We start from the raw sequence: 25167 nt of genomic DNA on the forward strand, positions 1-25167 counted from the left end.
CTGACAATTAAACTTTTTTTTTTTAAAGGCCTGATTTTCCATCAACGGCAGTACAATTATGTCATATTCCTTCACTGCTTGTACATTTCAAGAGTAACCCAAATTAAAAACTAAACCAAGTTAAAAATTAAACTGCTCCTCCACTTTTTTTGAAAAGTGTGTGGGTGTTTGGGGATAGCAGTATGTTTAAGATGAAAGAACCTAGTTTGCTGAGACATTTTGTTCAAAGAAATGTTTTATCCATGTTTTATCATTATTTTCAAATATCATTTATTTGACTATTTTTTGTAAATAATACAATACCCTAAACACCCCTTGGCATTACTTCTTTTTGTAATCTGAAAATATTTTATATAAAAGTGCTTCTTGAATTTTTATCATTTGTACAGTACAATAGTACAATGAAATTCTCTCTTTCATGCCTCCCACAGACAAAATTGAAAAAATATAAGCGATTGACCAAAAATGAATAGAACACATATATCTATCTATTGTCATACATGTGCACATAGGAGGCAGTCAATGGGCTTAACTAAAGATGGAACAATAGGCGGGGGTTGACAAAGTGCACTAATGTCTTTTCTTCCCCCCTCTGCAGATCATCTGATGGAAAAACTATGTGAAGCCAACTAGCTTCCACTTCCATCACCATGGCCTTTTACTGACCTCATTTCCTGACCTGTTCCTGTCCTGACCTTACTGACCTGTTTCTGCTGGACTCTCCTCTTCCTTTCCACTGCCTTTCAGTCTTGTCTTGGACTCCGTTGTTTGAAGCTACTCTGCATTCATCGCATCTTTTGAGACACTGTTAGTAATATACAGGGTAGAACCCCAAACCCTTTGTCTGTTGTGCTGCTTTTACACTATCGTTCGATCATGTTAATAACTACCTTTCATTTATTATTGTCTCAACATCCTGATTGTTTGATGTCTCCCTACATGTTACTTGTTAACTGTTTCTCTAAAGCAGATTAGAGTACTGGAAGCAAAGAGCATGGTCAGCCAGCTGCATCTTTCTGCATATAGTCATTGATTAGCTCAAATATTATTAGCAAAAAATATTTGTAAAGATTGTAAAATAAAGAGAAAATTTGACTGGGAGAACCATGCATAGCAGCCAAAATGGGAGACACATTTTCTTTTTTACATAATTCAAGTGCAAAATAATGTATTTGGTGTACTTGGAGACACAAACTGTGTTGACATATTTAAATCTGCTTCACCACTACACTTTCTACTCACAAAACGTTTTACCTAAGCAACAGAAATTTGCCAGAGCTACAATGTCACAATCAAACAGTAAACTAGTAAACTGTTAAGAAAAGCATGATATAGATGTTAAAAATGTTTGGAGATTATAACATAGCCAAGAACTTTTTATTGGTGTCTACATAATGCTAAACAGTGATTTTTTGAATGTCAGAATCAAAAACAAGTAAAGATAGACAGAAGTACAGATTTTCCCTTATATGAGAACCATTAACAGCTCATTTGAAGTTCTCAAGGAGCTGCTGGAATTGGTCTCTTTACTTGAAAACACAATTCAGTAGAAAACATTGCAAACAAGCATGGAGTCTTTGCTAAGTTTTTGGCTTATGAAACTGATGGAGCACCAGCAATTCAAGAAAAACCTAATGGATTTGGCGTATTTCTCCAAAAAAGTGTTGTTCACTGCACAGTTTTGCACTGCATCATACATAAAGTATCTGATTGTAGTCACTTGTAAGTAATCTATTACAGTTTTTTGCGATTGCTAAAGTACATTTCTTAAAATTATGCTTCCATTTCCTAAAACTCTAAACATAAAATGTAAAAATATTAAATAACATAAACATAAATACTCCAAAAACTTCCAAATTACAGGTCAAAACAAAACTCTCCACACAAAACCATGCCGACTTCCTGAAAAACCAAATTTTGCTTTCAGAGATAGCACAAAAGCCCTCAAAAACACATACACTACAGCATAGTCTTACACACAGGTGAGATCAATTCAAAACACTACTGTAAAAACTGGCAATTAGTAATGTTACTTATTGTTCTGCCCCACAACAGCCTCTTTACATGATGAACACAATAAAAGACACAACAAATGTTTATATTTGCACATTTATTTCCTTAAGGTACTGCATCATACATTGCAACTTCAAAACCAATATACTGTAAAGTGAAAAATGAAATAAAATTCAATTAAATATGTGAATGTAGTAAACAAAGAAAATTCTGCCACAGCATCCCATCTGGTCTGGGTGAAGCCAAAGAATCAATGTCAAAGGCTAAATTAGCTCTATCCAGGCAGCGGGGGAAACCCCTGTTGCATATCTTATCCACCCCTGACAAGCCTCAACTGAAATGTCTAAACAGGCCTCCATAGCTTGGATGAAGCGAATGCAGATGTAGGTATATCGGTTGTAAACCTTGCACTGCCATGCCAAAAAAAAACCCCTCCTCTATGGTGTTTAAAAAAAGAAAATTTGCAGACAGAAAGATGTTGAAGAACCATGGGTTTTTGGTGAATAAGTCATGAATCAGAACAGCCCGATGGAAGCCGACATTGCCGACATTGTCCCAAATGGCAATGTAGTAAGGCAGATCTTGTTGTGCTGTCTCCCTCTGGTCTAGCTGGTATACATGGTCTCTTTTCAAACTCAGTTCTGGGGACCCAATGGGGCTGCAGGTTTTGTTCCAGCCAGATTCATAATCAGTGACAACAACTGATAACACTGATCCCATTTAATTAGCTGGTATTTTGTTTTCCTCTTCTCTTATTCTACATTCAGAAAAGCACAACATTTAGAAATATTTATGTTTTTGCTATAAATTTAAATGCTTAAATATCTTTTGTGATTTCATTATATTTTTCCCCTTTCTCTGTGCAGTTTGCTCCCTTCATTGTATCTTAATAATGATAATTAAAAGCTTGTAGAGCAGACACCCAGGCAAACATTGAATTCTAGGAGGCTGCAACTACTTTAGCGTCAGACCCACTAATTAGTACATAATTAATTAAACAATTAATTTAAAAATTGAAAAATATTGTTAAAAAGAAAAAAATATACATTATTCCCATATAACTGCTTCGTACATTTTAATATTTTTTTTTTACCAAACTTAGTTATCTAATTTCTATATTGTTCACAAAACAGAGAATATGGAAAGTATCAGTTAATTAGCTTAGGAGTCCAATTAAAAACAGAAGCTGGTTGGAACAAAAACCAGCAGCCACAGTGGGTTCCTAGGATCGAGCTTGAAAACCTGTCTTAGACCATCAAGGAAAGCAAGAAGATGATATGGTAATATAGGAACCAAGGACAACATGGCAATAGAAGCTACCTCGGTGGCTGATGACTGTGTACAGAGTGACATTCCCGTCCTGCCTGGCCAGGAACATTCACAATAGCCTGATAGCCAATTATGTTTCTCCCCCTTCTCCTTCTTTTTGTCAAGTTAAATCCTACCTCATTAATAAAGATGAGCTGATGAGGAACAGGTTGGCCTTTAACCTCAAAGATTCTCTACAGAAACACAGTTAGGGAATCCATTCCCGGGAGTTTGGGAATCCCGCATGTCATTCCCAGAAATCCTGGGAATGACACATTGCACGGGCATCTCACATGTGAACAGTTTTAGAAGAACCGACACTTATTTTTAATAAAACTACTGCAATATGTTGACACCAATAAAAGACTACTCTTATCTACAAGCAGTTCATGCTGTAATATAAGTACATGTATATAGTTCAGGGATGCCCACACTTTTTCAGCTTGCAAGCTACTTTTAAAATGACCAGGTTGAAATGATCTACCTACATTAAAAATTATATATATATATAATTATGAATTATTAGACTTAGTACTGGGATTTATATTAAACCTGTCTGTGTTTTATTGTAGCATTTAAGTTACTTCACTGTAGAGCAAATTTTAATTTTTAAAGTATTTCTAAAACTTTTTTTAACACAGAAATTGTCATTTTCCTTTTTACTGTTAAGGAGCAGCATTACTGCCAATTCATTGAAAAATGGCATTTGAAATGTATTGGTAATAAAAAACTTCATTAAGTCTCAATGATTTATTATCTTTAATCAGCAGCCCAAGTTAGGAGGATTACCTGTGTTAGCTCAGATCCATAACCTTGATATTAGGCAGTGAACATGAACATTCATAGGCTTTTTCCAATATTCCTAACATGGGAGCAAGTCCTATAGAAGGATGGCACCAAACACTGATCACTATATGATTTGGGGTGTGCAATGCAACTATAGGTTTGTCAGTCATACAGGTAGACTCATCATCTTCTGTTCTATCAGGATGATTTATTTTAGGCCCTTAATTATCTTAGATAAAGATCTAAATAGATTTCCTGCTATGATGGGCGCTCTCAGGCAACTTTCAGCAGGCCTTGACCTGTACATGGAAGGGAACTTTAATCCAGTCAGAAAAACCTACACCTTCCCTTAAAAAATTACAGGCATTTGTTTCTCCTTCTTCTTGGATTCATGGGGCTGGATGCTAATTGACACATTCCTCAAAACACTCAGAAACTTACTTCTGTGATCAGCCCTTTCAATGTTTTAACTCTGTGCCAGTGACAAAATCCAATCTGGGAGAAGAAGCCTTACTTTAAAAATGGAATAAAGACAGAATCTCGGTGCTTAAATTGTTATTTTAGAATGACCCATGTTTTCCATATGAGGTTGCTGAGGATATGACAATGAGTCTACAATCTAAAGTGATTGATCTGAAGAAGGCAAGATCAAACCACAGCCATGACTTCCCATTAAGTGCCACCTGACAAAAACAAACAAATGCACTTCACCACAAATTTTCTTGCTTGAACATCAAGCAAAAACAATTCCAATCCATACATCATAAAACATTTCTTTAATATTGTTAAAACTTCTCTATTTATGCCAAAATAATTTGAACTGCAAAAAGCAGTTGAAAAGCCCTGACCTGCTATCTCAAATGTGTTACTATGTAACAAGCTTAACAAAGACCATGTCATATACATTTCTAGGTTTTACAAGATCTTTTTTGAACTGGAAACAAGAGAGCCTAGCCTAGTGTTGTAGCATAATACTAAAGCCCTACCTCATTCTTTACTTTAGAGTGTAAAAGAGCAAGCTGACCGTGACATCATGCGAAAGTTTTTAAAAAAGAAACACTAAATGGAAAAGCTTGAGTTGTAAATGAATTAGTAACAGTTTATTTTGTTATATGTTTTTTAATTGTGTCTGCCTTTATACTTTATGTCAGTTATTCTTTTTTCTCTAGTTCTTGGGTTTAAAAAATGAACATAGTATGCAATCAAGCAGATAACCCAGCCATGGGGGATGCACAAATCAGTGTGTTTCTTTGCGCTCGTCCCAAGATCAATATGCGGACAAAAATACAATTCCATATTGGATTGATTGAGGCCCAGGTTAATAATAACTGCCACCAGTACTGTTAGTACTGTGCTGGGGGAAATTGGGGCTACTGTTGGCTGAAGGAGAAGAAGAGGGGGAAAGTGTGTCTGGGGCAGGAGTAGAGGAGGAAGGAACATTGAATGTTGTCAGTATAACAGTAAAGGGAAAGAGTTAGCCAATATGATGGAGAAAAGGAAGGTTGATAAATTGTGTTTGCAAGAGACCAGATGGAAGGAGAGTAAGGTCAGGTGTATCGGAGATGTGTTCAGATTGTTCTGTAATGGTTTGGATGGGAGGAGAAATGAGGTAGGAGTTATTCTGAAGGAACAATATGTTAAGAGTGTTTTGGAAGAGAAAAGACTGTCGGATAGAGTGTTGATTATGAAGCTGGAAACTGAAGGTGTGATGATGAATGTTATTAGTGCATATGCCATGCAAGTTAGGTGTGCAATAGATGAGAAAGGATATTTCTGGAGTGAGTTGGATGAAGTGGTGGAGAGTGTGACGTGGAGACGTGTCCCCAAAGTAACATGCAGCTGGAACTGACACGACTCTAAGCGCACAGCAGCACAATGAGGCATTTAAACAGTGCAGTGCCAGTAATGGGGAAAAGCAGAGAATGAAGGTATTAAAATAAAAGGACTTACCATCGTTCATCTGCACATGAAAATGGGGGGTGGGGGTGGGGATTACTGTAGCTCCTTATTCTCCGGCCATCTTCTTGCAAATAAAGATGTGTATGCCAGTCAAAAGGCCATTTTAAATGGGGCACTTTGGTTGGTCAAACACGCAGTGCTCAGGAAGTTGAAAAAGACAGCAAGAAGGGGGAGGTCTTTTGAAGGATATTGAGTTTATGTTGGTTTAAAGTTTTTTTTTGAGTTTGCATTATTGTGCAAAAGTGTGCTTATTTTTGGTGTTATTTTTTCTGTTAGGTGGTTTAGGTTTAGTTTGGTTTTGAGTAATACAGGTTGCTTTCCCCTTTATAAGAATGCAGTTAGTTTTGTTCAGCAGCAGGGTAGTCTGAGAGGGAAATGGCATCTTCTTTATAAAGTTGGAGACATCGTCCACTAGGAGTTAGTTAACTGACTTAGGCATAGAAGAGAATTCTAAAGTAAGGTCTAGTGTTTATTGTAGAGAGGTACTGATGAGCCCTCAGTACTGACAGAGTGATTCAGTGTCTAGCTGCTTCAGTGGATAGTAACAGACTCCTATTAGTCAGTTCAGGCTCCTGATTTTTCTCTAGTTTAAGGGGCTGAATTATTTAAGACTGTTTCAGAGCCTTATTTTTAAAATAGTGTTCAGGCAGGTTTTTTTTTCAGATTGGGAAAATTGCCTTTGGGGGATAAAGCCCTATTTTTGGGTATTTGTTTTTCTTTCTTTATTTATTTTTTAATGACTTGTCTGCATGAAGAAGCTGGTGGATTATTATTGTTTTTTCTTTTTTTGTGTATGTGCACTGTATATATTCCTGAAACTGATTTTTTTTTTCAAGAGACTGTTTTAACAAAAATCTGTTTTACTTTTGTCCAATCTCTCTGCTGTAATATTTGGTTTTGATTCTGCCTGAGTCAACTTCCGATCGTGGTCGGTCTCGAACTACTAGCAGGCTAGATGCTCCTGTAGGCAGCCTGTGTCAGAGAGAGTACCCAAGAGAGAGAAAGTGGTGATTGGATTGGATTTCAGTGGACATGCTGATGAAAAGAACAAAGGGGATGAGGAGGAGAAGGGTAGGTATGGTGTCAGGGAGAGGAATCAAGAAGGTCACAAGGTAGTAGATTTTGCGAAAAGGATGGCCATGGCTGTGGTGAATACATATTTTAAGAAGAATGAAGAACACAGGGTGACTTGCAAGAGTGGAGGAAGATGCACATATGTGGGGAATATCCTATTCAGGTGGGTCAGTGTGATGCAGATTAAAAATGGTGGGCTGTAGGATGACATTGGAGATCAAAAAGAGGAGGAAAGTGAGGACAGAGCCAATTATCAAATGGTGGAAGTTGAAAAAGGAAAACTGTGAGATGTAGTTCAGGGAGGAGTTAAGATAGGCACTAAATGGCAGTGAAGAGTTACTAGATATCTGGACAGCTACAGCAAAAATGGTAAGGGAATCAGTCAGAAGGATGTTTGATGTGACATCTGGATAGAGGAAGGAGGAAAAAGAAACCTGGTGGTGGAATGGGGAAGTACAGGAGAGTATACAGAGGAACAGGTTGGCAAAGAAGTAGGATAGTCAGAGAGATGAAGTAAGTAGACAGGAGTACAAGGAGATAAGACATAAGGTGAAGAGAAAGTTGGTGAAGGCTAAAGAACAGGTGTATGATGAGTTGTATGAGAGGTTGGCCACTATGGATTGGTAGGTCTTGTACTGATTGGCTAGACAGAGGGACTCAGCTGAGAAAGATGAGCAATAGGAGTTTTTGACCAGATTATTTAATGCAGTCTTGGAAAGTGACTGGATGTCTGAAGAGTGGAGAAGAAGTGTGATTTTTAAGAATAAGGGTAATGTGTAGAACTCTAGTAACTACACAGGGATAAAATTGATCATCCGCAGAATGAAGTTATGGGAGAGAGTAATGGAAGCTAGGTTAAGAAGGGAGGTGATAATTAGTTGATTAGGTGATAATTAATATGGTTTCATGCCTGGAAAGAGCACTAGAGATCCGATGTTTACTCTAAGGGTGTTGATGGAGAAGTATAGAGAGGGCCAGAAGAATTTGCATTGTGTCTTTGCAGACCTAGAGAAAACATATAACAGGGTGCCTAGAGAGGAATTGTGGTATTGTATGAGGAAATAGGGAGTGACAGAGAAGTATGTAAGATTGGTACTGGATATGCACAAGGGAAATGTGCCAGCGTTGAGATCTGCGATTAGAGTAATGAATGCATTTAAGGCGGAGTTGAGATTACATGAGGGATTGTCTCTTATCTGCAATTGGTGATGTACAGGATGGCAGAGGATATTAGACAGGAGTCCTTGTGGACTATCATCTTTGCGGATGACATTGTGATCTGTAATGAGAAAGATGGAGATATGCCCTACAGAGGAAAGGAATGAAGATCAGCAGGACCAGTAGGACCAGTAGGAGAGGAAGGTCAGGAATTATGAGGCTGCAGGGTGTAATGTTGGCAAAGGTAGATGAGTTTAAATACTTGGGGTAAACAGTACAGAGTATCAGGGAGTGTGGAAGAGAGGTGAAGATGAGAGTGGAGGCAGCATTGCATGGGTGGAGAAGAGTGTCAGGAGTGATTTATAACAGACAGGTAACAGCAAGAGTGAAAGGGAAGGTCCACAAGACAGTAGTAAGACCAGCTATGTTATATGGCTTGGAGACGGTGGCACTCACAACAAGACGGGGGACAGCTGGCGGTGGAAGAGTTAAAGATGATAAAATTTGTATTGGATGTGAAGAGGATGGACAGAACTAGGAATGAGTACATCAGAAGGTCAGCTCAGGTTGGATGCTTTGGAGACAAAGCTAGAGAGGCAAGATTGTGTCACTTTGGACATGTGCAGAGGAGAGATGATGGGTGTATTGGTAGAAGAATGTTACAGGTGGAGCTGTCACGCAAAAGGAAAAGAGGAAGGTCTAAGGGGAGGCTTATGGATATGGCAATAGAGGACATGCAGGTGATGAATGTGACAGATCAAGATGTAGAGGGCAGGAAGATATGGACACAGATGATCTGCTATTTAGACCCCTAATGGGAGCAGCCAAAAGAAGAAGAAGACAATCAAACATAAAATTTGTAGAACATATGCAACGTCAAGATCAATCTTGAGAAATAAAAACTCAATAATATTTAAAAAAATGAAGAAAACCTATAAAAACCAAAACCTAACAGAACAAGAATTCAACCCTCAACCCGAGAAACTTAGAAGAGATCAGAAAGAAAAAAGAACACAAAAAATATGAATGCTTATCCTAAATCTTTTCATTTAAATCTTGTCATGTTTTGAACACATCCTATAAGAAAATGTTTATTTTTTTCCAATTTTAAATAATGCAGAACATTATTTACCCACTGAGGTATAAAAGGTGGTTTAGAATTTGTCCAATTAAGCAGGATAAGTCTACATGCTAGTAGTGTGGTACAGGCAATTACAATTAATTTGTCTTTCTCCACTTTAAGCCCATCTGGGTATACAGCAAATACAGTTGTTAATGGGTTAGAAGTGATTGTGACACCAAGGCTGTCTGATAGGCATTCAAGGATTTTTGGTTTGAAATTAAGTTAATTGGGTGCATATCCAAAACTTGTGGCTAAGTGATGCTGGAGGTAGATGGCAACGTTCACAAGCTGGATCTTGCCCTAGGTACATTTTGGACAATTTCAAAAGATTGACTGATTGATGTTACATTTTAAATTGAATTATTGAGAGTGTGGCGCATATAGAGCTACAGTGAATTCTGTGTATGGTTGATTTCCACTCCTTTTCGAGATGTTAATTGAAATGTGATTTTCCCACTTACATTAGCATTGTTGAAGGGAAGAATCTTTGAGATGTTTTTATACATATATTCATGTACTGTTGTATAAGTCTTCAAAACTGTTCAGTATTGCCTCTGAAATAGAAATGGGTGGGAGGGTCAGGAAAATTGGGGTGACTTCTTTTAACAAAATTTCTAATATGAAAATATTGGAAAATTGTGCTGCTGGTAAGTAAAGGTGGTAAATGTCTGTAGCTTAATTGTTCATAAGGTGCAAACAATTTTGGTAACAGCATGGAAAACAATTAAGCAAGATGTCAATAGATGGTCTACCCTCCATATCACCTTAGCAGGGAGAATCAATATTGTCAAGGTGACCATCCTTCCTAAGCTTCTATTTCAATTTCGGAGCATTCCTACACACATTAAATATAAATCAATAAAAAACTAGACTGAATTATAACCTGATTTATTTGGAACTTGAGGCACCCATAAATTCAAAAGGTGACTTTACAAAGACCAGAAGTAGAAAGTGGCATGGTGCTACCAAACTTTCAATTTTATTACTGGGTAGCATATACAGGATACACGTTATACAGACTTGGAAATATATACAGACCAGTAATGGCATACTGCACGATAACATGCAGTGAATACACTTGACTTGAACATTCCTAGTTTTCATACTCTTTCTCTGCACGTTTAACATTTGTTTGCTCCGAGGTTGATATGCTTGCTGCTTCCTGAGCAGCTCTTCTCTTCTCCACCCTAGAGGCCCACCACTTCTTTTCCTTTTTCTGTATCTTTTCGCATTAAAACTGATTAAGTCAGTGTTTGTGTTGCAATTACTTAGTACGTTTTTCACTTAAGCTGTGACGGCAAAGGTGGTAGGGATGAGAATGACTTCCGTACGCATGCGCTGCATGGCTGCCCTGCTGGCTGCTGCTGAGAGTTGATTCTACCTTAAAATAAAAAAATAGAAAGAAGAATAACCTTGGAGGTCACGTAGTATATGTGTACCAATTTCCAGGCCAATAGGTCAAAAGGTTTGTGAGCTACAGGTGATTTAAAATCCTGGACAGACAAACTAACAGCCACGGTAGTGTATTATATAAGAAGATTAATGAATTTACTCCAGCCTGATCAGCAATTGAAATTTAATCTCCTATACTTCTTTACATGTGGTGCTTTGTGCCCCTGTAGATAATAACTTTCATCAATATACCAATCCACCAATCACTCAGAATATGGAACCAATGCAGGATGCAATTCAAGGCAGAGGAGCTTTTATCCGTTGCTCCACTCCATGATTATCATGTTTTTCAACCTTCTCAAACCTGCTTAGCATTTACTTTTTGGAAAATACTCAGGATTAAGACTACTGTATAATTGAACTGTATATAGCAAAGTATTTGCATCTTATGTCCTTGTATTTATTAATAATTTTTTTTGTTGTTTCTTATAACTTGTGGAATTTGATTACCTTGATAAAACCAGAATTGCTAACCATCATCTAAACATTTACCCCTTTAGAATTGAGTATCAAAATCAGAATTCAATGCAAAACTCAAAAAAAAATTTTGAGATGTTGCTCTATATTTAAAAAATATATTGTAAATAAACACAAATCTTAAAATTAGCTCTCTAAACACCTTTCACAGATTGTATGTATCTATTCATATGGACAAATATTTGATCTTATTTTATATGGGCAGCATTTTTGTTAATAATTTGTTTATATTGAAAATGCCTCCCAGATACAGTAGGTATTCTGTGATATGAGCATCAGTCCCTAATTTTGCTCTTAGTCTTCATAGCAAATTGTCCAGAAACATCTTTTTTAAAATATGATAATGTTAGCAAAAGATTTTCTTTTCAAAACTAATATACATTTGGAAATGTGTTATCTGTCGTATTAACTTTTAAACAAGCAAATGTATTTTGTACTGAGAGAACAGCAAAATTACTGACTGCAAATGGCTGTAGGTTTTGAATTTACAATTGAATTGCTAATACGATGTATATCGAATTGAAAGAACACTATATTTCCTAATTTATTGTGTTATATTTAAAAAAGATACCAACCATAGATCTTTTAACTAGTATGGTGTGCTGTTTGCTTAGTAATGTTTTATTATCAATTACAGGCAGATCCTCTTGTTCTTAAAATATATGGATGTCTGCAGTGATTCATTTTATGAGTCCTAGACCTGCTTTTTATGTGACTGAAGAACATATATTTTTTGTTGTGTCTCATCACATTACATGTCTAGTTGCTGTAACACCCACTCGTTTTCTTAGATTTATTTCTAATAGATACTGCCTGGTTGTCATACACCCAGCCCTCAAACAATAGCAGTAATGCAGAATTTTGCTGTCTTGATATCTCTGTTCTCTGTATGTCAAACAGGGCTAGGTGAGTTTCTTTTTTTTTACAGCATAATAAATAAATTCAAACTTAGAATCCAATTAAGATAAACAGTGATAACTATTACCATGTTTTAAGAATCTATAAATGTGTTAAACGATTTGCACCCATCATCTCATCCCTGGGGATTCGCATGATGAATGTGTATTGTGCATGTAGCTCAGCAGTGAGCCAGACTACCAGACTTTAAATCATGCTGGTGAGCTTTTCATTATCTGGAATCCGGAGAGCCCACTGGCAGCATTTGAACCGTCAAAAGATACAGAAGCTTACTGTATGCTGGACATGCAAAAGTGATTTTTGTAGATACATGTCACAGCAAGAAGTTTCAAGATATGTCTGTGTAAGACAAAATGCCTGTGCGTGTATGTACTTTTTGGTATTTCTAGCCACTGTGAAATAATAATAATCAAAAATCAGTATACACTCTTTACTGAAGATTTCTTCAAATACTGTTTTTGATTTTTTGTTTGTAGTGAAAACCCAATTAAAAGTTTAGTTTGATACAAATCTTTTCATCTCTAAGTTTTTCAGTGCACAATTGTGTATTGAAGAAGATGTATACATTTCCCAAATGCCCTGTGCTTGTAGAGCTTTGGAAAACTCTCCAAAACCAAAAATGAGGCAAATCATAATATTTTCTTATGTGTGCTTTTAAACTGTTCCAGTGTAAACACTGGTCTCTAGTTTGTCTATTCCTGCACAAAGCATTTCAGTAATGGCAGAAATCTTATCTAGCAGGAGGGTTAGGAGCATTTTATATATTGTCAAATGTGACATTATCCTATTAGATACTCACCCTTTTTCCCCATTCACCCTCACTTTAAACTAATGCATACTTGTCCTTAATAAATCTGTCGTTCAGCAAGACTGGAGTGTGACATGCCAAGAAGACTAATGCTTACAAATGCAAATTTTACAGTTAAAATTCAGGTTCTCTTAAAGAATCATGGAATAAAAGTTGCATAATCCTTATTTCTATGTATAGAACATGGATGATACAAATTTGAATCTTGCATATATATTTCCAAGCAGCATACAGCATAAACTGAAGCAACATCTGGAAATCAATGCAGTGTGCAACATGCAGAAATGAATGCTGTGAGAATGTAGATAGCAGTAATCACAGCCAGAAACTCCAGTTTGGACAACCTGCATACAGAAAACTGAGTTTAAGGCTGACACAGATATGTGTATATAACAATATTGCTATATTTATTTTACTACTAAATATAAGCATTGCAAGCATGAGCAACATTTCCTCCAATATTTTAGTATTTATGAATCACCCCCAGTTTTTACACATGGACAAGCATATGTTATTTGTTCTAGAGCAACCTTGAGAGCAAGAATTAAAGTTCTTGATACATAAACTCAACCGATTCCCAATGAATACAGAGAGTTTACTCAAAATAATGGTACAAGGAAGTATTTTCTGTTTGAACTATTACATTTTTTAATTCAATAAAAAGTATACATACAACAAGCATATAAGTTACATGTATACATAGAAGCATGTAAGTGTAAAAGCTATTTGTCCATTTTCTCATCCTTCTTTTGTGCTCCATAGCCATAAGCACTATGCACCCTTCCAATGTTACAGCCTTCTTCTGGCATGGCATGCTGGTAGGGCTAGTTTAAATATTTCCAAGAGTGTCTGGAATTGTTTGGACACTTGAGAATTAATTGCTAGGGTTATAAGAGGGATAAGAATAGCATAGTAAAATGATGTCTATGACAGATACTATAGCAGAGAATAAAAATCCACACAAGTAGCTGAAAAGCCTCTCTGAGTACCAGTTGGGTAACTATTTTATTTCAATGAAGTACAAAAGTGAGAGAGGTTGTGAAAGATTGCAAGAAGGTCAGAAGAACTTCTCTTGACTGATGGGAGGCAAAATCATGTTATGTCTTGGAATAGGTGAAATGCTGCTAGCCTGTAATTGAACCTGAAAAAAATGCTTGGCCCTTGGCTGTCAAGTAAGAAAGAATATCTAGCATGGGGTCTATATTCAGACTGTGCCAATGAAGTTATGATCTAAAAGTCAAAAGGTTAGTTTGGGGAAGAGGACAAACTGGCAGGTAGGTAATATGCCCAGACCTTCATGAGAAAAAAGAGATAGATGGGGAATGAGGGGTAAAGCGAGAGGTAAAAGTACTCAGTTGAAACTGTAATTTTCCTTGACAGCTTTAGTAGTGTTTCGAAACTTGTTTTTTCTCTGCAAGTTCCTTATTTGCAGAATAAAGAACAATTATTCACAGTATCCAATAAGAACATAGTGTAAAATTGATTGAGAATACTCCTTTTTGTGGAGATGGATGGCTTTGAGATGAACAGTTATTGGTTTGAATCTTAGAGGGGATCAACCTGTGCAGGAACAGAGCAAGCATGCTCAATATGTTAAACTGTAAATTTGAAGTGATGCATTCTAATCAAAAACAGCATGTAATCTGAAATACATTTCCATTGACATATTGAAGTTTACAAAGCATTTCCTCCCACGACCCAGTACAACACAATCATTATAATTGTATACATGATTATCCTTTGTTTTCTTACAGATATTCCTCTTTGCCTGTAATCATTTCCCTTCACCTACCCCCTAATGATAAATGAGAAATTAGAAAGCAGGCAAAAAATGTATAAGATCTATGATTGCACTTGAGGCTAAAAAAGAGGAACTGTGCCTAACAAAGACATATTTTGTAGAATAGCTAAGTTGATCCCCACTGACTAAATTTTATTTTTTCCAATTTCAGGTAATAGAGAATACCCTTAGGCCATTGCAAAATCAAGAGTGGTACAGCATTTTTCCAACTAAGAAAAAATAGGTTGCAAGCTAGCAATGTAACAAAAGCAACTCGATTACAATTATCATTAAGAGAGCGAGTTCCATCCTGGTCACGTCAAAAGGGATATGAGAGTCTATTGTGTACCAAGGACTTCACAAAGCAAATTAAAAACAGACATTTACTAGAGTCAGAGTTAAGGGTTAGCTAGATGGAGAAAGCATCCCAAAATTTACAGTATGCAAAATTAAAGTCAAAGTCAAAGTAACAAAAAATTAAGTTAATATATTTACTATAAACACAGATGTCAGCAAATGACTACATTAAACGTTTAGGAAAATAAACAAAACTATTCAGGCAGCACTAAGAACAACTTATCAATATTAGTCTTACCTCTGTCATAATATATAATTAACTTGTCAAACTCTTCCAAACTTAAACGTACCAATGGCAAATCATTCATACTATATACAGTAATTGTCCTTACACACTGATCAGCCACAGCATTAAAACCACTGACAGATGAATAACACTGATTAGCTTGTTACAATGGCACCTGTCTAGAGGTGGGATACATTAGGCAGCACGTGAACAGTCCGGTTTTGAAAGAGTGGGTGTTGGAAGCAAGATAAATAGGCAAGTGTAAGGAACTGAGCAACTTTGTCAAAGGCCAAGTTGTGATGGTTAGATGACTGGGTCAGAGCATTTCCTAACTAGCAGGTTTTGTGGGGCTGTTCCCAAGATTCAGTGGTTAGCATCCACCAAAAGTGTCCCAATGAAGGAAAACTGTTGAAGCGGTGAACCATTGACAGGGTCATGGGAACCCAAGACTCAGTGATGCATGTGGGGAGCAAAGGCTAGCCTGTTTGGTCTGATCCCACAGCTACTGTAACACATATTGCTGAAAAACGTAATGCTGGCCATGAGAACAAGGTATCAGAACACACAATGAATTGAAGTTTGCTGTATAAGGGGCTGTGTAGCTGCAGAGCAGTCAAAGTGCCTATGCTGACTCCTGTCCACCGCTGAAACTGCCTACAATTTGGATGTGAGTGTCAGAACTGGACCACTGAGCAATCGAAGAAGGTGGTCTAGTATGATGAATTACGTTTTCTTTTAGATTACATTGACAGCCTGCTGTAGCCTGAGCATCATATACTATACCTGGGGAAGAGATGGCAGCAGGATGTAATATGGGAAGAAGGAAAGCTAGCAGAAGCAATGTGATGCTGTGGGCAATGTGCTGTTGGGAAACCTTGGTCCTGTCATTTATGTGAATGTTACTTTGACATGTAGTACCTACCTAAAGATTGTTGCAGACCATGTACACGCTTTCATGGCAACAGTATTCCCTGATGGCAGTGGCTTCTTCAGCAGGATAACACACAGTGCAGCACTGCAGACTATTGTCTTCGTGCCAGATACCACAGGACACTCTTAGAGGTCAGTGGAATTCATGCCTCGACAGGTCAGAGCTGTTTTAGTGGCACCAGACAGACCTACACAATATTAGGCAGGTGTTTTTAATGTTGGTTTCTGATCGGTATAAGCACCTATTCACAAGTTAAATAAAAGACAATTGCATTGTGCGTGTATGCTGGAATCTATATATTCATCTTTAAAATTTCTTTGAAACATGTAACACCTGACTCCATCCTATTGTGAACATCACTATTGATAATGTTTCTAAGAGTGCACTTTTGAAAATTTCTCCACCAGCAGCAGGGTCTCTGACAAGTGCTGCTCCTTGCTACTCTGGTTTCTCTCATTTCTTGGCAGATGGCAGAACAGTCTTGATTGCAACATCATCGTGAACGGGAAGGCCCCAGGTGTCTCTGTCGATCCTCAATGTTGAACTGAGCTCTACTTATCATTCCGTGTCTGTCAATTCAAGCACCAAGTGTTTTGATTCTGTTTTATTAAATTATATTTATCTGTGCTTTGGACTAAATTTTTCAAGACAATTAATATATTGTATCTAGTGCTTTTCTACTGGAACACTACCAATCTCATATACCATAAGGATTTCAATATACTTAATGGAGGAAAAAATGTTGTTGCTTCCTTTTGATTGATCCAGCTATTTCAGAAAATGGGGCCTAGTGCCTGGTTGTTTCTCTTGCAGAATGTGTCTAATTTTTAACACAACTTAAATGGTTTCAGTGTAGTTTAAAGAGCAAAATTAAAATTTTAAGTTATACAGTACTAATCCTTCCTATATTAAGAAGTCTGGCAAATAGTGTATTTTTTGGAGGGAGGCTTCCAAAGAATTTTATTTCAGCCGCTCCCATTGTTAATGGGTGAATAAAATCAATCACATAGCCAACTAATCTCCATTGTTAAACATTGATATAAAAATGTATCATGTTGAAGATCTCAGTTCCTTTAATGTGGCACTGTCATAGGATGCCACATTTGCCATGTTTTCTTTTCATTGTTGGATTAAAGATATATAATCTGTAACTGTGAAACTGAGAAATGTTACCTGGGACTTCTTGAAAATTGTATGAAATCATCCAGGTAGTATGAGTCCCTGTATCACCTTATGTTTTTTGTTTATTTTTTTGCAAATAAGGATAACTGTTATGTGAAAGCTTAAAGCTAGTTTCTCTGTCAGACTGCTAATAGCATTGCTGGGTGATTTAGGTTATCCATTCTCTGTCTAACTACAGTCGCTTAACAGTACAAGGGACTGCCCTTATGAAGCCCTGTATTGGTGATAAACTGGGTTGAATTAAACTTTTGCAGTCAGCAAGCAGTCTACAATAATGGTACTGTGGCTGAAATACTTGAGGTATAGTGCAGACAGTGAGACAGGTAACATATTCATAGCTAGTTTTGACATTTCTTCTCCTCCATTTAGAAAATAATCTATAAGTTGTTACCTTTTATGTTAGGTGCATTTAATAAGTGATGTGATAACAAGATAAAATACATGCCAATGTAGGGCACACTCAGTTTTTCCTCCACACTTATTCACTCCAAACCATTTAACTAAAATGCATATAAGTGTGTGAGGGGGGAGAAAAGAAGAAGGACTACGGAAGGCGGATATAAACACTTAGAGAATAAGTAACTCAGAGAGAGAATTAAGCCCAAGTCCCATTTCATATTAGGTTAATTTCCTTCAAGATACTTGGCTAATATGTACTGCATAATGTATATATATATATATATATATATATATATATATATATATATATATATATATATATATATATATATATATATATATATATATATATATATATATATATATAATCTTCATTTGGATCTTAATCTTTGTTTGTCCGCGAATGAATTAGAAGAAGAAGATGGCAGTAGAGAGACAGCTAAAACATAGGCATTGCATTAAGAATGTCCTCCAGGCTTATACTACTGAAGACTGTAGTACTCCAGTCACACCTCAAAACACAGACATTCAAACTAAACAAATTGTTGTGCTTTAAATTAACTAAAGAGATCTTCATTTAGATCTTGATCTTTGTTTTTCCGCGAATTCCACGCATGCGAAGACCACCTTCCAGTTTAGTACATTGTTGTTACTCACGGATGTCAACAATGTGCCGGAATAACGAAAGGGGTTGTGGACAGTGTTACGCTGGTTAGATCCTGAGGCCTGGTTAGAGAATGAGATTGCCGAAGATAAAAGGTATGTGCCTACATAACATATGAATGAAAGAAAGACAGTGGGTAAAATGAATGACAATGTAACAGCATGTTCCGGAAAGTATTATTGTTACGTTGTAGCTGGCGAGTGCTGCACATCTCCCAGTTGTACCGTGGCTTGCTCACATGTCAGTGAAGTGATCCCTATTTATGTTTTAAAGAGCCTGGATACCTATGTGTCCCCCTTTTATAACCATTGCTCCGTGTATATTGCCTTACTGTTTGGATTGCCACAAAGCAACCTGCGAGATTGGAGAAAGGTTGAGAAGACATCGTGAGAGGAAACGATAGCGGCATGAAATCGAGACGGACTGTGAACGGACAGAAGAAGAAATGCTCCTACACCACCACATAATTACTATTCGGACAGTGATTCAGAGTAGGCTGTTCCTATCGAATCAATGTCCAAGGGTTTTCTTTTGTAATTTTGTTTCCCTTATAAAAAATTATAATGCTGTGCGACGAAGGGCCCAGTTCATGACGGGCAGCGTTTAAACAGGGAGCCCTTCACAGACAATTTTAACATGCGCAACGTAGTTGGGCGCACATGGCTAGTATATATATATTGTCACACACGTACGAATGGGAGGCAGCTAAAGGGCTTGAGTGAAGGCAGTTCTGAGGCATGCCGGGATGTAGCAGAGTGCACTGACTCTTTTTCTCACTTCCATTCCTGGGAGACTCCACCTGGCTCTCTTGACATCACTTCTGGGACCGAACCAATGGAAACAGACCTTACCAGCTCTGGCCCCTCTGATGTCACGTCTGGGCCTGATCCAATGAGTGATGAACACGTGCCCGATCCTTATGACCTCACTTCCTGTCTTCACCTTTAAAAGCCTGCCCTTTTTCCTCAGTCTTGTCTTGGACTCGTTGTATGCACTTCAGTGCTGTATCTTTATAAAAAGAACAACTTTGCAGCCGGGATATGAGATTATACGGGTGGCTGCCCCAAATCTTTTCTTGAGTATGTCTCAACTTTGTGACATTGGCGTAGTCGGCAGGATCGAGAAGTCCTGGAAGAGAAGGGGACAGGACCTGCAACCCAACCAGGTGGGAGCGTACCAGGGCCGAGTTTTCAGGCGGGGAGGGCATCCCGTGTTTTGGAGATGGCCCGGTACCATCTCTGCTCCCGGCAAGCTCTACTAGGCAGGCCAGGGAGTGTTCGGGAGGGGCTCACAGACGTGGCCTGCTTCAGAAGGGGGAGGCAAAGAGGGCTGTTTGTGCTCTCTCGGAGGAGAGTGCCCGCCTTCCTGTAAAGCCAGAGCCCCGATTTCCACCTAGGGGTGCCCCAGACTGGCAGGTGACTATCCTAAAAAACTGGTGGTTCGACCCAGAGCGGTCGACCTCTCAACAAGCATGGTCCCCATGGGCAAAGGTAGGGCAGTGGCTACGGCCACAAGAACTGATGCCCTATCAAATAATAGAGCAGGTGGCTTGCTACCTGCTTCTGGACACGCTACCCCGGGGCTTCACCCAGCCAGTCTGGGGTAGAGACTTTAACAACATGGCAGAGCTGATAGAGCTCATAGAGAAACAAAGGATGGCCTCACAATCTGGGGGAGCTGAACTGTCCTTTAGCTGAACTCGACCGGGGTATGTCCAAACACCTAGCCCAACCCAAAATACAACCCAGAGTTTGTGCTGGCATCCCCGGGGCCGCGGGCGCGCAAACCGCTTAGGAATGAGGTGGAATGCAGGTGGAAGGAGAGGAGGGTTTGGTGTGTTCTGATAAACCCGTTGGCGGTCCCCCACACAGGCGCGGTGGTCGTTAACAGGTTCAAATCGTCTGCTCTGTTGGACACCGGCAGCAACACTTCCATTGTCGCCCGCCGTTTTGTGCTACCGTGACAGTGGTTGAAATATAAGGTCGGTATAACCTGTGTCCACGGGGAAACCCGCTGGTACAGGGCCGCAACTTGTGTCATCAGCTACGGGGGATCAGTTCAGAAATTAACCGTGGCAATCCTCCCTGATCCTCCACACCCGGTGATACTGGGGCGGAACTGGCCTGAAATTAAAAGCGGTGAGACACATGCCACTCCCGGGATTACTTTGGGCCTCGTTATAGACGGGAATAAGCCGTCTCAGGCTGCCTCTACGCCGTGTAATCAGCCGGTAGAGAGAGACAAAGCGGCTTCGCTGAGTGACGTGGAAACCCCCGGGCCATCGCATGCTGGTACGTCATCCACCGACGCCGAGACGGAACAGAAGGAAACCACGCCCCTTGAGGTCGACGCTGACCCTCTCTCTTTGTTGCAGTTTCAATTTAAAGAGACGCCAGCTTCTTTTAGAAGGGAGCAATGGAATGACGTCTCCCTGAAGTTTGCAAAAAATACAGTGGTCCTTGTCAATGGCCAGAGCACTGATCAGTCAATGTCACAGGGCCCTCACTTTGTATTAGACAACGACTTTCTTTACCATGTAGTAATGCATGATGGGCAGGAGAGAAAGCTGCTGCTAATTCCGCGTACCTTCTGGCGGCAGGTCTGCGAGCAAGGACACGCACACCTCCTAGGTGGCCACTTGGGCACCGAGAAATCTCTGGAGCAGATCAAGCTCCGTTTCTACTGGCCGGGAATCAATGAGGAGGTTCGTCGCTTTTGCGCTTCCTGCCCGGAGTGTCAACTGCTACAAATTCCCATGAGGGACCGTGCTCCTCTTGTTCCTATTCCCCTGATTGATGTTCCCTTCCACAGAATCGGGGTCGACTTGGTTGGACCCCTAGAGCCCTCAGCCCGAGGACACAAGTACATTTTAGTCCTCGTGGATTATGCTACACGATACCCCGAAGCTGTTCCGTTGCACTCAGCTACCTCCAAAGCCATCGCACGGGAATTACTAGGGGTCTTTTCGCGCGTGGGTATTCCCAAGGAAGTCTTGACAGACCAGGGGACACCTTTTACCTCAGAGACATTCAAGGAGACTGCCAAGTTACTGAAAATAAAGCATTTAAAGACCGCAGTGTATCATCCTTAAACCGACAGGTTAGTAGAGAGGTTTAATCAGACTCTCAAACAAATGCTACATAAGGTGGTTAGCGAGGATGGAAGGAACTGGGATCAGCTCCTCCCCCTCATCCTTTTTGCTTATCGGGAAGTTCCACAAGCCTCCATGGGGTTCTCCCCTTTTTAATTACTATATGGGCGACAACCTCAGGGCATATTAGACATTCTAAAAGAAGGATGGGAAGAAGAGGCTCTTCCCTCTACAAACATATTAGAGTATATCACGCAGTTACGCGATAGATTGGGAATGATTCGGCCTCTCCTTAAAAGTCACATGGAAGAAGCTCAAGCAGCACAGGCCCATTACTACAACCGCGGTACGTCTCTTTGGGAGTTCCACCCGGGAGATCGGGTCATGGTCCTAGTGCCTACCTCCCACTCTAAGTTGCTTGCCCATTGGCAAGGCCCCTACGAAGTTAAGGAGAGGAAGGGGCTGGTCGACTATTTGGTGAGTCAACCCAATCGTCGGCCAAAGGAGCGGGTTTATCATGTGAACTTGCTGAAACCGTGGAAGGACAGGGACCCTGATCCCTCCTCCGGCCAGCCCCGCTCACTCTTCGCTCACACACACCGCCTTAACTTCGGTACGGACTTAAGTCCCAGACAACGGCAGGAGCTGGAAACAGTTATCCGGGCCGTTCGGGAGGTATAGTCAGTGAAATCCCCGGAAGGACCTCTCTGGTTGAGCACAACATTGTGACAGAGCCCGGGGTTATTGTCGGAGAACGCCCGTATCATCTTCCCGAGGCAAAAAGGGCTGAAGTGGAGCTTGAGATCAAGCGCATGCTGGAGCTAGGTGTGACTGAGGAAAGTTATAGTCCCTGGTCCAGCCCAATTGTGCTCGTCGGTAAGCCTGACGGGAGTTGGAGGTTTTGCAATGACTTCCGTTGGCTTAATCAAGTCTCCCAATTCGATGCTTATCCAATGCCACAAGTGGATGACCTCCTCGAGAGGCTTGGACAGGCTCGATACTTGACCACACTTGACATGACAAAAGGGTACTGGCAGGTTCCTTTAACAGACTCCGCGAAGGAAAAAAACGCGCTTAGTACCCCTAGCGGACACTGGCAGTATCGTGTCCTTCCATTTGGGTTACATGGGGCTCCAGCAACCTTCCAGCGTCTGGTGGACAAAGTGCTCTGGCCTCATAACTCATACAGTGCTGCCTACCTGGATGACATGGTCATCTATTCCAGCACATGGAGGGAACACCTACAGCATGTCTGAGTGGTATTGCGCACACTTGGTGAGGCCGGGCTCCAGATTAATCCCAAGAAATGCTTCTTTGGGTTAAGCGAGGCCAAATATTTAGGCTACCTGGTGGGTCGGGGTAAATGTAAGGCCACGGTGCTCCAAAGTTGGTACCATTTTGAAATGGCCCTGTCCGCGAACCAAGCGGCAGGTCCAAGCCTTCCTCGGGTTAGCCGGGTACTACCGCCGGTTTGTACCCCGGTTCTCGGAGAGAGCGGTGCCCTTGACTGATTTAACAAAGAAGAGGGCCCCGAACATTGTGATATGGACTGAGAAGACAGGCGCTGCATTTGGTGACTTAAAGCAGGCCCTTACGTCCGCACATATTTTGATGGCACCTAACTTTTCTTTGCCTTTCATCCTCCAGACGAACGCTTCGGACACAGGCCTGGGCGCCCTGCTGAGCCAAAGTGTCGATGGTGTGGAACACGTGTTCCAGAGCCGGAAACTGTTGGACCGGGAGACCAGGTCTGCAGCGGTGGAAAGGGAGGCTTTGGTGATTAAATGGACGATTGCTCAGCTTAGGTACTACCTGTTGGGCCGGGAATTCACCCTTGTCACGGACCATGCACCTCTACAGTGGATGGCCCTGCACAAGGAGTCGAATCCGCGGGTCATCCAGTGGTTTCCTGACCTACAGCCGTGCAAGTTTTCACTCGTTCATTGTCAGGGTGCTCTCCATGCCAATGCTGATGCTCTTTCTCGGGTTCATGACCTCTCGGTTAGGGTCGCCCGACCCGATGGGTCTGGGCTAAGGGGGGGGCCTTGTCACACACGTGTGCATGGGAGGCAGCTAAAGGGCTTGAGTGAAGGCAGTTCTGAGGCATGCCGGGATGTGGCAGAGTGCACTGACTCTTTTTCTCACTTCCCTGTAGACCATTCCTGGGAGACTCCACCTGGCTCTCTTGACATCACTTCCGGGACCGAACCAATGGAAACAGACCTTATCAGCTCCGGCCCCCCTGATGTCACGTCTGATCCAATGAGTGATGAACACGTGCCCGATCCTTATGACCTCACTTCCTGTCTTCCCCTTTAAAAGCCTGCCCTTTTTCCCTTTTCCGTCAGTCTTGTCTTGGACTCGTATGCACTTCAGTGCTGTATCTTTATAAAAAGAACGACTTTGCAGCCGGGATACGAGACGGGTGTCTCTGCCCCAAACCTTTTCTTGAGTATGTCTCAACTTTGTGACAATATATATATATATATATAATATACTGTATAAAAAAATCTTGTCAGTGCTATCACATTCTCTACACATTACTCTAGTCTCTCCTTCACACCACACTCAAATCCAAAACAATACAGTGTTAACATTTACTTTAATTAAAATATTAACTTCAGCTAAAGGCAATTTGCATTTTCCATGCCAAACAATTTTAAATACACAGAAAAAAATATTATATTTGTATCTTTGTATCTTTAAACTTTTTTTACATTTTAAGGACACTAGCAGCCTGAGAATAATTTCCAAGACAATCAAAATGAAGACACTGATATATTTGTGGTAAATTCAACTGTTTACCTAAGAACTAGCAATTTCATTACTGTATAATCAAAATATTCCATATTTATTCTGCCATAGTTTACACTTATTACTAGTTAGCATAATCATTTTTCTTGATCATACATGCTTCACTTCCCGGGTCCTCCCTGTCCCTGTCTGCCTAGGTTTCCTCCAGGTGCTCCTGTTTCCTCCCACAGTCCAAAGACATGCAGGTTAGGTGCATTGGCAATCCTGAATTGTCCCTAGTGTGTGCTTGGTGTGTGTGTGTGTGTGTATATGTGCCCTACAATGGGCTGGCACCCTGCCCGGGGTTTGTTTCCAGCCTTGCGTCCTGTGTTGGCTGGGATTGGCTCCTGCAGACTCCCGTGACCTTGTAGTTAGGTAGGATGACTTATCTTAATAATCTATATAAAAAAATATGGTCAATATGACAATTTTGTTTAGCATAGAATTTATTTTACCATTGTTTCTCCTGTGAGAACTGCCAGTGACAGGATTTGCATTGCATATTAATAATTGCAGCAGCTTTTTAAATTTACAAATATTAAGGTGTTCCTCTTCTTTTTCACTCCCAGATTTCTTGTGGAAACATTTGGTATACCTTGAAGTTGATGTGTCACTGTCAAGAAAGGACCCATTGTAAGACTGTGTGGTATTCTTCAAGAATCATTCTT

This window comes from Polypterus senegalus, chromosome 8 (assembly GCF_016835505.1).
Source record: "Polypterus senegalus isolate Bchr_013 chromosome 8, ASM1683550v1, whole genome shotgun sequence".
Classification (NCBI taxonomy): Eukaryota; Metazoa; Chordata; class Cladistia; order Polypteriformes; family Polypteridae; genus Polypterus; species Polypterus senegalus.